This window comes from Ascaphus truei, chromosome 7 (genome assembly GCF_040206685.1).
Source record: "Ascaphus truei isolate aAscTru1 chromosome 7, aAscTru1.hap1, whole genome shotgun sequence".
Classification (NCBI taxonomy): Eukaryota; Metazoa; Chordata; class Amphibia; order Anura; family Ascaphidae; genus Ascaphus; species Ascaphus truei.
This window is the reverse complement of record NC_134489.1, coordinates 62,671,691-62,689,549: the sequence shown is the minus strand read 5'-3', so window position 1 is coordinate 62,689,549 and position 17,859 is coordinate 62,671,691. Positions and strand designations below refer to the sequence as shown.

Here is a 17,859-nt window from a genome sequence, read left to right as displayed (position 1 = left end):
ATTTAAGATGATATCACCATATTTGCTGGATGTATTTAACTTGTTCCTAGATGGGGAGGCCATTCCGTCATCTATGTCCAAGGCAAACCTAGCCATCATCCACAAGGACGGGAGAGACCCATTACAATGTGGTAGCTATCGCCCTATAGCCCTTCTTAATTCGGACCTAAACCTTTTTAGCAAAATACTAGCAAAAAGACTCACTCCAATTCTCCCCAGCCTAATACACATAGATCAGGTAGGGTTTGTCTCGGGAAGACAGGCCTCTGATAACACTAGAAAGATCATTGATATTATCGAACATGTACATCTCTCAAGCACGAAAGTTATCTTATTGAGTCTGGATGCTGAAAAAGCATTTGACAGAATAAGGTGGGATTTTTTAGACCAAACATTGACTAAATTTGGATTTAATGGCCAGTTTTTGGAGGGAGTAAGAGACCTCTATAAAACTCCCACAGCAGTCGTGAAACACCCAGGAGACTCAACCCCTATACAAATTAAAAATGGTACTCGTCAGGGGTGCCCCATATCTCCGCTCCTGTTCGCCCTCTCCATAGAACCCTTGGCGGCTACAATTAGAGATGAAGAAAACATTAAAGGAATAAGAATAGGAGAGACAAATTACAAAATATCACTCTTTGCAGATGATATTATTCTAACCCTGGCCAACCCCTTGACCTCCCTCCCAAATTTACAACATCAATTGGATCAATTTAGCAAAATATCGGGTTACAAAATCAATACGGATAAGTCGGAGGCATTAAATCTTACACTGACAAGACCCGAAGTAAAATTATTACAAATAAATTTTAACTACAAATCGAGCTCAACAAGAATTAAGTATCTGGGAATACAGATATCTAGCTCCTACAAAACCCTATACCAGTATAATTACCCCCCATTATTTGAGAAGATTAAAAAAGACCTCCAGAGCTGGAATGAATATCAGATTTCTTGGTTAGGAAGAATAGCCACAGTTAAAACTAATATTCTACCAAGACTTCTATATTACTTCCAAACTCTACCAATAGACATTCCACTAAATGAACTTAAAAATATCCAAAACAGGATCTTCCAATTTATTTGGAGAAATAAAAGACCAAGGGTGGCTAGATCAATCTTGCTAGCACCAAAAGGATGCGGAGGACTGGGAGCCCTGGATATCATTAAATACTATCTGGCGGGCCAACTAAAGCAAGTCATAATGTGGAACAATAATCCGGCCATGTGTTGCTGGCTTGGGATTGAGTCTACCTATGCGAGTCCTCTCTCTCTCCCGGCCGCGTTATGGACCGAGAGGGGGGGAGAGACCCTAGCGGGAAAATTAAAACTGGGAGCAATGAGATGTACACTGGCGACACACTTTATTCGAGCTTGGCTAGTCCCACGAATTCGGGTATACCCGGGTGTATTGAGGTTTGTGACTGTTTTCTGCCCGAGTGCATTGGGGTATTTTCCAGGCAGGGATTGAAGCATTTTATTCCCGCTGGCTGCAATACTGCACAGTACATATATATATACTGCATTACAATTCATGAATTTATGCCATCTGGTAGACACGCGAAGCACTGCAGCCTATTAAATCCTAATCATTATCATTTAACAGATCAGCCGCCCATCAGCCAGGCATGAACCCAGGCTGGGAAGGCAAATGCAACGGGGCTTGTCAGAGGTGAGGAGTGGCGCATTCCAGGTATCTGCCAGGTACATACCGGGTATTTGCTCGAATAAAGTGTGTCGGTGCAGTACATGGAGGATATGGTCTAGAAACAAGGGGAAGCATGAGTTATCATCTCCTCTTCCCTCTCTATTGACCCCCTTAATCAATAACCCAGAGTTACCTCCAGGCTGTACTCCAAGGGGCCTTGAGAGATACAAAGAGCTAAATATGGTAATAGCCGATGATTTTGTAGCTGAAGGTAAGATTTTACCATTCAATGAGATTCAGAAGAAATATCAAAATCACTAACCTCCCAATCTTCGGCTTCTTGCAAATTCGCCATTACTTACAAACAATTACAAAAAAACTCAGCTTTCTCGTCACTAACAAGATTTGAGAAAATATGCAGAAGAGGCTATTATTGTAAAGGCCTGATTTCGGAGATCTATCTGGGACTGGCGATTAAAGCTACACACTCTAACCATAGCTATATGCTAAAATGGGCAGCAGATTTAAACCTGGATATAGATAGGGACGACTGTGAGGATATTTGGGAAGCAGCTTCTCAAACGTCAATTTGCACCACAACAAAAGAAAACATATATAAAATTATTTTCCATTGGTACCTAACCCCGAGTAGGCTGAGTCAAATTTTCCCCGGATCCTCAGATTTGTGCTGGAGAGGATGTGGACTCAGAGGAGATATGGCTCACATCTGGGGGGAATGCCCAAAAATTCAGGGGTTCTGGATCATGATACAAACAATGATACGAGAACTCCTGAGGCTGGAGATAGAGGTTGATCCACTGACCCTGGTGCAGTCTAAACCAATAGAGGGCCTACAATCCCACGAGAAGAAAATGATAAGCCACGTCCTAACAGCGGCCAGATGCTCGATTGCCGCAGCATGGAAAAAAAATAAACGCCCAGTTCAGACAGACAGTGCTGAGACACATCAGAGGGGTAAGAGTAATGGAACTCCTCTCAGCGCAGTTAAACCAAAAGGTAGATAAGTTCCACAAGGTTTGGTCAGTATGGCCAGACAATTAGCAAAGGCACAAATGGGTCATATAAAAATTCGGAAATAATAAGAACCTACCCCCCCCCCATCTGCCCACTCCCCACCTCTCCCCGCCCCCCCCCCCCCCCCCCCACCCTCTTCTTTCCTACTTTTCTCTCTACTATCCTTGGATCTCGTTAAGAGAGAAATGACGAAGCGGCTGCTTCCCTAATAGGCAGTAAAGGAAAAAAAAAAAGAAAAGTTCTGTAAGATACAACGCTCAAAAATTAAAAAAGTAAGAAATGAAGACAGCAAAAAACAATAGATGTTGTAATGGAATGTTTATTAAGGATTCTTGCTGTAAAGGTTGAATGTGTTTCAGTTATTTGTTAAAACTTGTTTTGTTATAAGATGTCATTCTTTCAAAAAACAATAAAAAAAATTGAAACACAAAGGTATATCTGGGTTTGGAATCAGCTGGGAATACGCCCGATCATGCTTATATGATCAGGTGGGCCAAAGATCTAAACGTAGATATAGATAGGGAGGACTAGGAAGACATATGGGACAATGCTGCTAGAACTTCCATCTGTACCACGACCAAATAAAATATCTACAAGATACTGTTCCAATTGTACCTCACCCCAAAGAGACACAAATATTTTTCCAGAGGCCTCAGATCTTTGTTGGAGGGGATGTGGACAGATGGGCGATATGGTCCATATATAGTGGAACTGCCCAGCCATCCAAAAATATTGGCCTGTAATCCGATCAATTATCGAGGAGACAATGAGGTTTATAATCTCCCTAGACCCTCTAATTTATTTGTTAGGAAAACCAGTGGAAGGGGTAAACCACGCCACAAAACGCCTAATTTCACACATACTAACCGCCGCTAGATGCACGATAGTGGCTGCATGGAAAAACCAACAACCCCTTTCAAGATCAACTGTAGTTAAGATGATTAATGATGTAATGTTAATGGAGAAACTCACAGCCTTTCTAAAACACCACAAAAAGTTTTTATAGGACTTAGGACCCAAACCTACATGGCTAGAGGGTTAAAATTAAACAAAACATAGAAAAAAAGTAAAGAACAGTATAGTAAAATAAAAGTAAAGTAGTGTATAGTTACAGAATAATAAACTAATAGAGTTATAACAGCAACACAAGCTAGGAGTGTGGTTTTCTGTACTTTTGAATGTTTCTATTTAACAATTGCGTTTTCCAATCCTGAGAAGGACCGAGAATTGAAACGTGGAATCCTATGGAAACGTGGAATCCTATGGAAACGTGGAAACCTATGGAAACGTGGAAACCTATGGTAACATCCCCTCCCCATTTTATTTATCTGTGGAATCTCGCTACCTAAAACCTGTTAGGATATCTATGTAAAGTATTTTTACCACTTTTTGTGAAAAAAAAATAATAATAAATATTCTATTACATTTAATATCAGAAAGTGGGTCAACTAATTTCGATCAATTGGTCGATGTGGAGGCCCAGATAGTGAGGCCAGTAATGGTTTCACAGATTCTGGCATATGCTTGCAGGATCCGGGATATGTCTAGATCTAAACGTTCAGAACACCTACAAGCTCAAATTGAACCCCCAAAATACCCACAACATATATATAAGCATATAAGTTTCACAGAGGAGTGCTACTGAGCATGGCAATATATATTTAAAACCAGAGACATAACATAAAACACAGACAAAGCTCAGTGCACATCCAGAAAAACTTATATACGGTACAGTGCCTAAATATACATGTATAAATAACTAATAAATAAAATGGTCTTTTAGTTTAACATTTTGGCCAAATTGTTGTAAGCCCTTGAGCCAAACTTCACGGCAGACCACATTTCAAGGGTCCCTACACTAATATAAATTCTTAATAACCTGTGCATTGCCAGGAAGAATGATTTATAATAAATCTGTCAATATAAGTTGCAAAAGTTCTAAGTCTGATTGAAGCTTTTATTAACCTGTACATTACCAGGAAAAGCACTCTGTAATAGATTTGTCACAATCACACTGCATGCAGGCAAGTTCCCCTGATAGTTGGAGATGCCATGGAGTAAGCTTTTAACTATTTAAATGTGGGAGGGAGTGAGCTTCAATTGGATAGGAGGTTGCCACCCTCCAAAACAGCCAAGACTAGCTGCACAAGAATTATAAAACATACAGAACACCTACAAGCTCAAATTGAACCCCCAAAATACCCACAACATATATATAAGCATATACGTTTCACAGAGGAGTGCTACTGAGCATGGCAATATATATTTAAAACCAGAGACATAACATAAAACACAGACAAAGCTCAGTGCACATCCAGAAAAACTTATATACGGTACAGTGCCTAAATATACATGTATGAATAACTAATAAATAAAATGGTCTTTTAGTTTAACATTTTGGCCAAATTGTTGTAAGCCCTTGAGCCAAACTTCACGGCAGACCACGTTTCAAGGGTCCCTACACTAATATAAATTCTTAATAACCTGTGCATTGCCAGGAAGAATGATTTAATGGCCAAAATGTTAAACTAAAAGACCATTTTATTTATTAGTTATTTATACATGTATATTTAGGCACTGTACCGTATATAAGTTTATCTGGATGTGCACTGAGCTTTGTCTGTGTTTTATGTTATGTCTCTGGTTTTAAATATATATTGCCATGCTCAGTAGCACTCCTCTGTGAAACTTATATGCTTATATATATGTTGTGGGTATTTTGGGGGTTCAATTTGAGCTTGTAGGTGTTCTGTATGTTTTATAATTCTTGTGCAGCTAGTCTTGGCTGTTTTGGAGGGTGGCAACCTCCTATCCAATTGAAGCTCACTCCCTCCCACATTTAAATGGTTAAAAGCTTACTCCATGGCATCTCCAACTATCAGGGGAACTTGCCTGCATGCAGTGTGATTGTGACAAATCTATTACAGAGTGCTTTTCCTGGTAATGTACAGGTTAATAAAAGCTTCAATCAGACTTAGAACTTTTGCAACTTATATTGACAGATTTATTATAAATCATTCTTCCTGGCAATGCACAGGTTATTAAGAATTTATATTAGTGTAGGGACCCTTGAAACGTGGTCTGCCGTGAAGTTTGGCTCAAGGGCTTACAACAATTTGGCCAAAATGTTAAACTAAAAGACCATTTTATTTATTAGTTATTTATACATGTATATTTAGGCACTGTACCGTATATAAGTTTTTCTGGATGTGCACTGAGCTTTGTCTGTGTTTTATGTTATGTCTCTGGTTTTAAATATAGATCTAAACGTTGACTTATTTAGAAAGCCCTAGTTCCCTCTGGGTCAAACCCAGGAATCCGGTTATAAGTGGTCAAATAGGGATGGAGGGGATAGACGTAAAGGTATATCTTTTCTAAATCTGTAATTCGGTCATTTGAAGAGCATTGTGATTACAGAAATCTGACCAGCATTTTTGAGTAATCTACAAATCCAACCATTGTACTCCAGAACGTATATTTATTTTTTTAAGAACAAACGACAAAAATACCCAATGCTACATCCAATGTGACAAAATACATAGTTAAATACTTCAATGTTGGTATTCTAATGAGCAAGTCATTTAGTGAAACCCTTTGGCCAAAGCATTATAAGCCTGCAGCCACTTCACGGCGTGACCAGTATGCAGGTCCTAACACTACCTGTGAAAATTCTCTGGGGTTAGAGCTTGCTGGGATTGTGTGTTCATTAATTATATAATTTTTGAAAGTCTTTTTGCATCCCGCTGACCAGTGTAAAATTGACTTCACACCTACATATACCACATTTTAGAGAACAGAAAATACACCCAAGTATCATTGTTTGATTTGGAATGTGAAATAGGTAATGATTTAGACCTTGAATGGCAAGATATTTAGGATTCTGCAGCTAAAAGTTCCATTTTGTAGTACAATTGCATTTCTATAAAAGATTTCACAACAAAACTACATTCAATGTGCCTTATTGTCTCCTACATTGGTGTGGATGTGGTCACTGGTTTTTTTTTTCACATTGAAAAGGTTCTGGGAACAAATTTTGCATTTTGTTTAGAGAGGTGGAATTGAAGCTAATAATGGGAATATACAGAATAAAAATTACGTATTTCCCATATTCTAACGGTTACAAGGTGTGCTATCGTAGCAGTGCATAATGTCTATCGAATGCTTGACTAGTTACGTAGAGTAACAGACAATGTCTTAAAGCTTAACAGTCTGAGAATGGTGGTCCCAGTAAATATTTAACTTTAGTATTTGTATTTCAAACATTTTATAACAAATGTCATTTATTTTTATTTTTAATGATGCACTGGCCTCCCTGTATTTTTTTTCTCCCCCTCAACCACAACCATTAACAAATCTATTATCTATGATCTATAAAAGGTATGTTTTAGCAACAAAAACAAAAAAAATGTAAATTGGCATCAGAGGATATGATTAACATTTACAAATATTTACTATTTCCAAGGAAGTTTAATGGGAACTTTTCATCCAAAAGACAGAACAAATGACATGTTATCGCCGGAGATCAGAGTAACAGAGAATTCACCAGCAAGTGAAAGGGTTCTTTACAGTAAGGGCAGCCATGTGCAATGTATTCCCCATTGAAACTAATGGGAGATACAATAGATACCTTTAAGAAAAAGATCAGACTTTTTAGAAAGATCTACAGGGATATGCCAAATAAATTAAACATGGGAAGAGCATTGATCCAGGAACACATCTTATTGTAATTACTGAAGTCAGGAAGGAATTGTTTTTTTTTTTAATTCACATTTTATGTGCTGTTTCTATAGATCTGTAAAGATGATTCTCTCACTCAGTAAGATAACAAAAGTTGAACTGGATTTACATCTTTTTTATTTAACATACTATGTATATATCATGGATACATTAGGAAAAGGGAGGTTCAAAATAGGAGCTTACAATCTAAAAGGAAAGAGAGAGGGCTTTGGAGGAAATGTTAAACACCTGGGTCAATGTAAACCCTACTCTAAACTTCTGTACTTGTAGTTACCAGCGTTATTGTGCTCTGGATCCTACATAAAAAGTGTAGATAATTACAGAAGGAACAGGTGAGCACAAAGCTAGAGTAGCTGCCCCAATCAGTTCACAAGGAAGATCGTGTAACCAGCATCCTCATTTCCACTAGTGCAATATTCTTCTAGTGGGGTTCTCTGGAGATCCTCAGGGTGGTCTTGGACCCCTGCAAAAACAATGTGTAGAATAATCTTCCACCATGTGACTGCCCCCTCTCCCCCCTTGCTGCCATAAAGCCAAGTTTAAGACCAGGAAACACAAGCCCTGCTTAATGCAGTGACAAGGCAAAGGAGAGATCACAGATGTCAGACCTCTCCCATGTATCAGCTTCTATTCACCAACATTGAGAACACAACATATTTATGTCTGACTTAAAAGAATTAACCTCCTAAACTCATCACCTCCCCCTTCTTCCTAATCAAGGGAAAGGCTGTACTTTTAACCCCTTTCCTGAAAGGTAGGCCAGGACCACAGTGCTTTTCAAGTTGTATTTTCTTATAATATTCTCAAAGTGCTCAGAGCATATTAACACACAGGATTCAGGTAGGATTTAGACTCATTGACCTCAAGCTGCCAGAGCTGCTCAGTTAAATGCAGAGGCCCCACACATACACCCAAACACAACTACCACCTACAGAGCAGAACAACGCTCCTTGATATAATCGTATCAGCTTCACCATGTTTAAAAAGCAAATATAGCAACAACAAAAAAACCTGTATAGGGATGCTTCACAATCAAAAGATCCTGTGGTCTGGGCAGTTACACAACAATGCTCTGCAGAGCTGGGAGGAGCCTGCATCACATCACACTGCACAGCAAGGTTAAACAGCACAGGCAGTTTATCAGACTGGGAGGAATCACAATGATAAAGGTTATGAGCAGTGTGACTATTGGAGCAAACACTGCTTATAAACAGGACAGTAACTACTTTACTTATTCGTCATAACGTTTAAAAAAAAGTTTGCATTTCTTTGACACTGAACGCAAGCAGATCAGCTACTTTTTTCAACACCGAATGGCTGCCTTAAATATTTTTTACCTCTAGATAAGACTGGATTAGTCTCATCACAAAAAGACAAGATTGTCATTGTCTTGGTTCCCTATAATCCCAGGCAGGACTGACCCTTTATTAAGATAATTTAGTGTCTATGTTTGTATGTATGTAGGGAGAGTTATACAGGGATAACAACCACGTAAAAGTAACATTGGTAGAAAAGGTCTCTCCCTATCCTGGTGAACTTACAATCAAACACTATATTAAAGATGAAACATTTAGGCGCATGTTCCATTTCCCAGCACCTTCCAGAACTGGGACGATATATACATATAGATATTAAAATGTGAAAAAAATTGCTGTAATAAGCATTTTAGTACTTTTATGCAGTATGTTGCAGAAACCAAAAGGGATGATCATTTAATATAAACCCTAATATATTTAAAAATATATTTATTTCCACAGAAAAAAAAGTATTGGTGCTGTCTCATTTCACTTAATCAAGTCAGGGTCTGTAGAGCAAAGGTTTAAACACTAAACATGGAAATAAACAAAATCTTTTATCCCCAAGGTAATCTTCAGTTTTACATAAACCTTTACACCTAATTATATGTTTCAAGGCTGACAATACAAAAAATAAAATAAAAAACAGATTAAAGGTACTCGGTTTACTTTTTTTTAATCCTAAAAGAACCCTTTATCTAGGAAAAAGTATTTTCAGAAAATTCTAAATGATGTGTAGAATACAGCAATTTGCCATTTTCCTTTCCCTAACAGTATTTGTTGAAAGATTTAGGGGAGAAGGGAGGGTGGGCAATGAAGTTTGGGATTAGTATTTCTGCTTTTTGTGTAAATATGAACCCCTTAAGCATAAAAGAGACATCAATTGCAGACTGTTTCCCAACATCTCTAGGATATGCTCATATAAACAGGAGCAGCACCTGTCTGTAATACAATTTAATATAAGCATGCCCTGTCTGTAATTCAATATAAAATACGAGATCTTAAACTTCTCCCAGACATGAGGGAAACATGGCCAACCACGCCACAGACCCAGCCCCACCCAACAAGAAGGAAGTGGAAACTGGCGTTTCTATTTCCTCCTAATTACCAACAAGATCGCAACAATGAGGGAGGGAGTGACAGAGCCCTCTACTGGCAAGGAGGAGAAATCCCCTGACATTTGAAATCCCCTGACATTTGAAATCCCCTATAAGGCCTCGGCCATGTTACTTGCTTGCTGGCGGAAGCGCGCTCAGCACTGAGCCCCTACAGCCGCAATTAGAGCGGCTTTAGTAGGGGCTCACCTGCGCTTACGCGCGCTTGCGGAAGCGCAGGTCTTGGGGGAATTTAAAATTCCCCCGCTTGCCGGCGAGACAGGCCGGTCACGTGAGCGGTTCGCCCAATGAGGGCGAACCAGCTCCGTGACGTCACTGGCCCGCCCCCGGCCAGTGACGCGACCGCCCCCGGACCGCCCCCTGACCGCCCCCTGACGGCTGCTGAGAGCGCTTGCGGTAAGCAACCGCAAGGCCAGGGAAAGCACCCGCTTTCCCTGCGCCTCAGCGCGCCTCAGCACGCCAGCAGGGACCGTGGACTCGGCCTAAGAGTGGAGCTTATCCTTTACATGCCTCTCTCCTAACACCCCATCTACTCTGGGGCAGTCGGACACTTTGTGAACAACCCAAAATCTACTGTGTATAAAGAGGAAGATCAGTCCCAGAATGCTGAGGGAAGGAACATGTAAACCTCAGGACTAGACTTTAGGTGTTAGCGGATATGTGCTTAGTTTGGGGAGGAGGTCTCATTATATTATAAATAATAGTTTATAACAGCATGTTTACCCAAAGCATGTATTAAATATTCTCTCTCTATATATATATGTAGCCAGGTCTCCCCTGCACAGTAGCACCCCCCTCACCTCGTGTCCGATCGCGGGTGCCGCCGAGTCCAATGGCGGCCCCGCCCGGCGATCGCAGAGGTGAGGGCGGTCAGATCCCGGATCGGTGGTTGCCGGGGACGCGTGCGGCCGGTTGCCAAGGCCGCACGCGCATCACGGGACTCCCAGCGATCCCGGAGCCGGGCGGTGAGGGCGCCGCCATTGCCCCTTAGCTCGCGCATGCGCAGTGGTCGCGCATGCGCAGATAGACCCCCAGAGTTAGGTAAGCATCGCGCGAGTGTAGGGCCAGAACAGGGAGTAGCGCGCTGCCCCCTAGTGCAGGCCAGTTACCGGGGACGCGATCGGGCCGTCGCTAAGGCCGCGATCGCGTTACCCCGGTCCCGGCGGCTCACAGAGCAGGGCGCCGCCAGTGAGAGGTGTGTTGCGCATGCGCAAGGGCTAGGAGCGCCGGGAGGACTCCAGGGAGCTCGCGCATGCGCAGAAGAGCGTAGGAAAAGCCCGCAAAGCCCTAGCCTATTAGGGGAGGCACTAAGCAGGGACTACAGATCCCAGGTGCCTCTGCGCGCCCCATGTGATGCCAGGGAGCCAATAGGGCTTAGGATCTCCAGGCAGGCAAGTGGATACAATTCGCGCGCTGAGCCCACGTTAGGCAGTCAGAGTCAGGAGCAGCCCAGGGAAGGAGGTAGGGTACAGGAGTCAGGAACTCCCTGTACCAGGCCAGCACCCCCAGGGCCCGAGATAGCTCTTAGTTACCCCATTAGAGTGAGTGTTGCCAGGGACTGCGCTAGGTTAGGGACCCTGTCACTCAGGTTTGTCAGTTGGAGTCAGGGAGCTGTGAGGGAAGGAAGGGTGCGGGGAGTGAGTGCAGCTCCTGCACCCAGATAGGTACCCACACCCCAGGTAGGCCCCAACTCCCCACTAGGTTAGTGGGTAAGTGCTGAGGGAGGCCCAAGATAGGGACGCTGCCCTTACTGCGAGAGTGTGCTTGCTTATCAGGATCACGGCTGACAGTGCTGTGAGGCCTGACAAGAAGGCATAGGGTTAGCGTGCAGCTAAGTCGCTGTACACACCCAGTAGATTGCAACGCGTTACGGCTAGTGCTGCGAGTGCTAGTGATTAGTTATTCAGGACTGCGAAGGTTAGTTGCAGGGGTAGAGTAGAACTGGGAAGAGTAAGGGGAAAGGAATAGGTTATTAACCCCGTAGGTCCCAGATAGGTTCTCACCCCCAGTTTGTAGTGTTACAGGGACAGGCCCTATGTTAGGGATCCTGTCACAGTAGGGTAGATTAGATAGAGACACAGCGGACGCTGCGGTTCCTGCTAAGAGGTTCGGACCCAAGTTGGGGTCCACAGAGACTATTTCCAGGGTGGGATCGCCCTCGGCGGTCCGCGTGCAAAGAGTCAGGTTGGGGATCAGATGACGTCATCCTACGACTGATCCTTTGTGAAGTTGTTGCTGATCCGAGCACCGGAGTGCTCGGCAGGTACTATACGATCATAAGTGCACCAACGGGCCCTTAGTGTAATAGTGACTGCGCAGTCACCCATTGCCTCTCTCTGCAAGAGTGCGGGACATTGGATGGGGTTCTTTGGACACTGGGTGGGATCACCTGGTGTTGGGGAAGCGTCCTGCGCGACGTCGCAGTAAGTGTCTCCTCGAGAGAGGGACACCTGTCATGATATGTTGCATGGTATTGTGTTATATGCTGTTCCCAGTAAATGGTCTTAGTTATTATATATATCACTGTGTGTGAGTATTGGTTATTTGTATGTGTCCTGCGAGGAACCACTCCCCCTATGGTGGGAGCCATCGCAGGTGGAGGCGCTGTATCGAGTAAGTGGTTACCCCTAGTATAATTGCCCCAGGTTCCCCGTGGCGGAAGCTCAGCCCTCCTGTGAGCCAACAGGTAACGCACCACACACCTGGTAACACGTATGTTCCTTGCACCCACACCAGATCTGCGATTGGGGGGGGGGGGGGAAACCCGTTACATATATATATTTCTGCACAGTGAGGGACTCTCAGTGTTTGCTGAAAAGTGTAGAATTTAATCTCTAATAAAATAAATCCCTTCACCCTAATAATAGCATGTTCTTGTATAGCACTGCTGGTTTTACATAGCGCTTTACAGAGACATTTTGCAGGCACAAGTCCCTGCCCTGTGGAGTGCGACAGTGCGCCGCCGTACCCACGATACCACCGGGTAGCCTGCATTGTAGGCAGAGGCCCACTACAGTCTCGGTGCCCGCCACCCGAATCACCAGTACTCCTCCCGGTATTGAATATGGCTGGGTGGATACCATGGCAGTCACTTCTTGTGGACAGGCCATTGTCTTTGTAGGAGTCACTTGCAGCAACGGTCTGTTCTGCGTGACTGACAAGCAGGGGTTGAGTTGCCGGCCACTCCCTTGACTAGCTCCACCCTCATCTGACACAGCTGGAAACCACCCCCACTAGTAGCAATTATGGGCGGGTCCCACAGCTCGATAGGATGTCCTTTAATTGAGGCCGCACCTTTCACAGTCCTGGAGGGTGCGGCCACAGCTTTCGCGCCCATATCCCCAACAGGGTGGGGTTCTTTCTTTGGCGCCAATCCCGGCCAACTGTCTGCAACTTTTGCAACTGCAGAATTCTCTGCAGCTAGCCCACGCGGTCTCCCAGGGAAGCGGGAGCCGCCATCTTGGTTTGCATGTCCAATCACTTCAGCTACCGAGGTAGCTCTTTGTATAGCGCTCACCGGCTGGCAAGCAGATCCTTCTTTTTCACCACACATTACAACAATGTCTTCAACACTGTCCTCCAGGGTAGTACCCTGCGATCCTAGGCAGGACCAAAACGGTGCGGCCACAGCCTTAGCACCACTCCACAGCAGGCTCGTGAAAGTCATTTCCTTAACATGCTCTTCACCCGCACACACGCCATGTGCTCTCTCTTCATTAGCCTCCGTCCGCCATCTTGGACCTTCCGCATCGCGCGGATCCTCCATTCTTGCGGTCGCCATTCTATCACTGTACTTAGAATTATTGTACATGGAGCTCCTCTCTGCGGGGCAGCTACCACACCGGTACAATAAAGATTACCTTGATGCACCACCTTGTGTACCTAATGTAGGCTGGACTCGTGTTTGCACTACCTCAGGCTAGGCTCACTCTCTCTGTGTCTGCTGTATCTCCTTCCTCCCAGTCTGTGGTCCCTTCGGTAAGTGGTCTGGAATGGGCTTGAGTACTCTGGCTCTTCCATGCAGTACTTGGGCGTCTACCTACTGTTGGCTAGCCTAGTGCAGACCCTCTCCAGGATTCCTGACCACGTTAACAGGCTATCCCTTTAGGCATCCTACCAACTAGCACTGCCTCAAGGTGACTAGGACAGCTATAGCCCGGCTCCAAACCCCCAACTCCTTTCAGGCCCCTAGGTCGTCCCTGCGAACTGACAATACTCCATCAGCCCCCTGACTACCCCTAGGTCCGTCCCAACGCAGCACAAAGTGGCAGCAGACACTCTCCCTGTTTCCAAGTGACCTAGCAAAAGCCTGTCCTGTTGACAGGTCTCTCTCAGCAGCGCCTCCAATTGTAACGGATTTTCTGGCCTAGCCTGACCCACCCAATCTCACATTGGCCCCCGTGGTCTAACCAGTCCCCATTACAGTGTAGTGTCTGGTGGTGCACCTGTTGGCAACAGGACTCCTGAGTCTCCCGCATGATGTTGTGTGGGGATTGCTAACCCAGACAGGCAGCTGAGGTAGTGTGCATGAGTCCTACCTAGATCCAGTGCAGCGCCTCCACCTCATCAGGATCCCAGCGTCCGCTTGTGGATGGTCCTGGTGAGGAACTCCTCTGTGGTGCACTCCCCTGTGTAATCACTCCACACTTACACACGAGGGTATGATTTAACAGGATCATCTTTATTGACTTGCGGCGGGCCAGCTGCCCCTCACAGTGGGTGTACTTAGCCTCTCATGTTCACCGCACTTCCCTTTGAAAGGTGTCCTGAAAGGTGTCCTTTCCCAAATTGGTGGATTCCCTATCTCCCCTCAGACTTGCTCCTTGTCTCATAACAGCTTAGCAACAACTCAGCAACTCCTGAACAACTTCCAACAACTAACTTTTTGATCAGTGCTGTGCCTTATGTATCCTCTGGGGGCTGGCACAACTCTGACATCACTAATCATGGATTCAGAGCATGGGACCACTCCCATCCATACATAGGGCACCTCACCAGGGTGTGAGGGCAAACCTCCATAATTACTGCTGGCATGCCCATAACTTATCAGGCCTTACTGTCAGCAGGAGAGATGACTGTAGCCATTTTACAGCATGGTTACACATAATAGTCGAAAATAATACTAACAATTTAAAAACAAACCCAATAATCATAAAACTAAAGTTAACATAAAGGACCTCCATTTGGGTGGAAAGGCCCAGGGTGACCAAATAGGTCAGACAACTAGTCAAAAAAACCTACAGTGAGAAAGAAAAAAGTGTTAAATGAAGAAGCACAATGAAAATGCAAATGTGCAAACAACCTCGTTCAAATAACCAGGGAAGGGTAAGTGGCTGGGGGACTAATGTAGAGTCCATAAGGTGGAAGAACATTCTATCTAATCCATCTATATGAACGCCCCAATATCCAAGTCTACATTAAGTCCATGGGGGGCCAACGTTTTCAACTGATAGATCCAGAACGTCTCTCTTTTACAGAGACGTCTGATTCTATCGCCCCCTCTCCAGTTCTCCGCCACTACCTCAATCCCCCGGTATACCAATCCTGAGGGGTCGCCCCCATGTACAATACTAAAGTGATGGGAGACACTGTGGGTGGCAAGGCCTCTGCGAATGTTGCCCATGTGCTCCAGTATGCGGACCCTCAGAATCTTGAGTCAGTGTGTTTCATACATATAGCTGTTTGCTTCACCACACTGGCCACATGAGGTTTGGCAGTGATATTAGCATGTGTGCTAGGCCAAGAGACTTGATGGAGGCATGATTAGCCTTTTCTCCTCCCACTTTGAGATAGGTGCGAGCAGTTTGTAATTAGCATTGGGGTTCATATAATGTGTACGGACCCTCCTCTGGATATCTTTGAGCCTGATGAAGCCGAAGCCTCGGCGAAACCCGTAGCTCTTCCTAGTTGGCCGTTTTTGACCCGTGGAGGCTTCCGTAGAAGTTGCGAGCAGCCGCACGAAACCACCACACTTTCTTGTTCTCCGGACGCGGCGGCAAGGACTTTCGTTGCAGGGCTTACGACTCCACTATGGGTGCCGACCTGGGAGTTTTGTACATGAGTGCTTTGTTTATCTACACCAATAAATGTGTTGATTTGTGCCTAATACACTTGCCTCATTATCTCTGTACCACACCACGCGGGAGCCATTGGGAAGCGTGGCACAGTGAGGATTTCACCTAATAGAAAATTGACTGCCAGGAACCACTGTTCCCTGCTGTTCAGATCGTTGTAGGAGGGTTGGACTATTACAGATACCTCTCGTGTTGTCTGTACTTGCACTTGGCCGTGTGAGTATTGTGGATTATATATTTATATATCCCCTCCCCCCCCCCTGTTGTTCCCAGCCTCCTTCACATTGGAGGGTCGGATGTGCGAGTTCTATTCTAGACCTCTGACCGTTTTTAACCCCTTGTGCCCCTTTTTCTTGTTTTATCTCCTATGTCAAGGGTCTTGGATAGTCCCTATTGGGGTTGAAGCAGAAGGGATCCTCATCCATATAGGTCTCCCCTTTTCACTTTATAGGAGTACCTATCACCGTTTGTTGGTAATATATATCCATTGTTATCATTTTGTATGGGTCACTTTGCTGGATCTGACTTTATAGTTAGCGCCAAGGTTTTTCTGTCTTACTTCTTTACAGTAAAGGCAATAAAAATGTGGAATTCATTGCCCATGGAGACTGTGATGGCAGATAAAATAGATTTGTTTAAAAAAAAAGGTTGGGCATCTTTTCTGAAAGGGAAGGTATACAGGGATATACCAAAGAAGTAAACATGGGAAAGATGTTGATCCAAGGAGTAATCGGATAGCCAATTCTTGGAGTCTGGAAGGAATTAATTTTTCCCCTTATGAGATATCATTGGATGATATTTCACTGACGATTTTTGTTTGCCTTCCTTTGCATCAATATACTGTAAGTACGGATATAGGATAAAGTATCTGTTGTCTAAATTAAGCATAGGTGGACGCTTGATGGACGCATGTCTTTTTTCAACCTCATCTACTATCTAACTATGTAACATGACGTCTGATTGAAAGCTGAGCTCAGGGAATACAATTTTGTGGTAGCTACGGGAAGCATACACTACCGACACACTTAATCACACTGCGGCCAGATCCGCAAGCCGGGAGATTTCCCGGCTTGCTAGTGGCCGCCCCTCGGCGTGCCGCGCGTCATAGACGCGCGGTCACGCGTCTTCAGGAGCGTGCGCCCCCTGCACGCGCGTCCAGGGGCTCCCCGAGGGAGCCCTGGTGTCCCGCGATCGCGGGACAGCGGCAGGGGGTTCCGGGGGACCCGGCGGACCCGGCAGCGGTAGGGAGAGCGCCCCGATCGGAGGGCGCTCTTCCGCTGCTTCGGCGCGCGCCCGTCACTCTCGGGCGCGCGCCAGGCTACTGCTGCGGCCAAGAACGGGCAAATGCTCGAATAAACTTGGCCGCAGCAGTAATAGTTCAAAAAGCCCTACGTGTTTCACTGGCTCTGCGGCTTCCTCAGTTAATATTAATGACCATGGTTCTACAATACCGGAAATGTAAAAGGCACAATATACACAAATGCCAGCAGAGCGTGTAATAAGAATGAATAAAACTACTGACAAAAACTCACCGCATATACAGTCATTTATTTTTTTAAAGTCTTGAGAGAGCTCGTACCTTAAAACATAACATATCCAGAGGGATTCGACTCATATTTAAGCACTTTTGGTTGTTTAAATGTGATGACATTCTTACTTCTGTGTGACAGGAGTTGAGTTAACAATGTGTAATGGACTGGGATCCTGCTCATGGGGATATTACCTTGTGATCATGCAACAACTTTATATCCTACAAAATATGTTTTTCCCATGTGTACAGGTGGTAACTAATTAAGAGGAAGGTATGTTGGACTCCCAAGGCATTCAACCCACCCACTTCCAGATGAGCAACTGTGTACAAGAACCTTCATGTTTCACCTGTAAACGTGATGGTTGCATTGGGTGAAATGTGGAACACACGGGGGAAGGGGGGGAGGGGGCGGGTATGTGGT

General features: G+C 44.5%; 1 protein-coding gene across 3 annotated transcripts in view; it reads right to left on the bottom strand.

The window, feature by feature from the left end:
* LOC142499404 (uncharacterized) overlaps positions 1 to 17,859 on the bottom strand; it is a 131,541-nt gene that overhangs the window by 100,552 nt on the left and 13,130 nt on the right. Inside the window, exon 1 of one of the 3 annotated variants that reach the window (XR_012802667.1) lies at positions 10,634 to 11,073. The exons of 1 other annotated variant lie outside the window; for it this stretch is intronic. The gene's annotated coding sequence lies outside the window, so the exon portion shown is untranslated. Of the gene's footprint in view, positions 1 to 10,633; positions 11,074 to 17,859 lie in introns of those variants that run through there. One more of the 3 variants, XR_012802665.1, reaches the window with a different exon arrangement.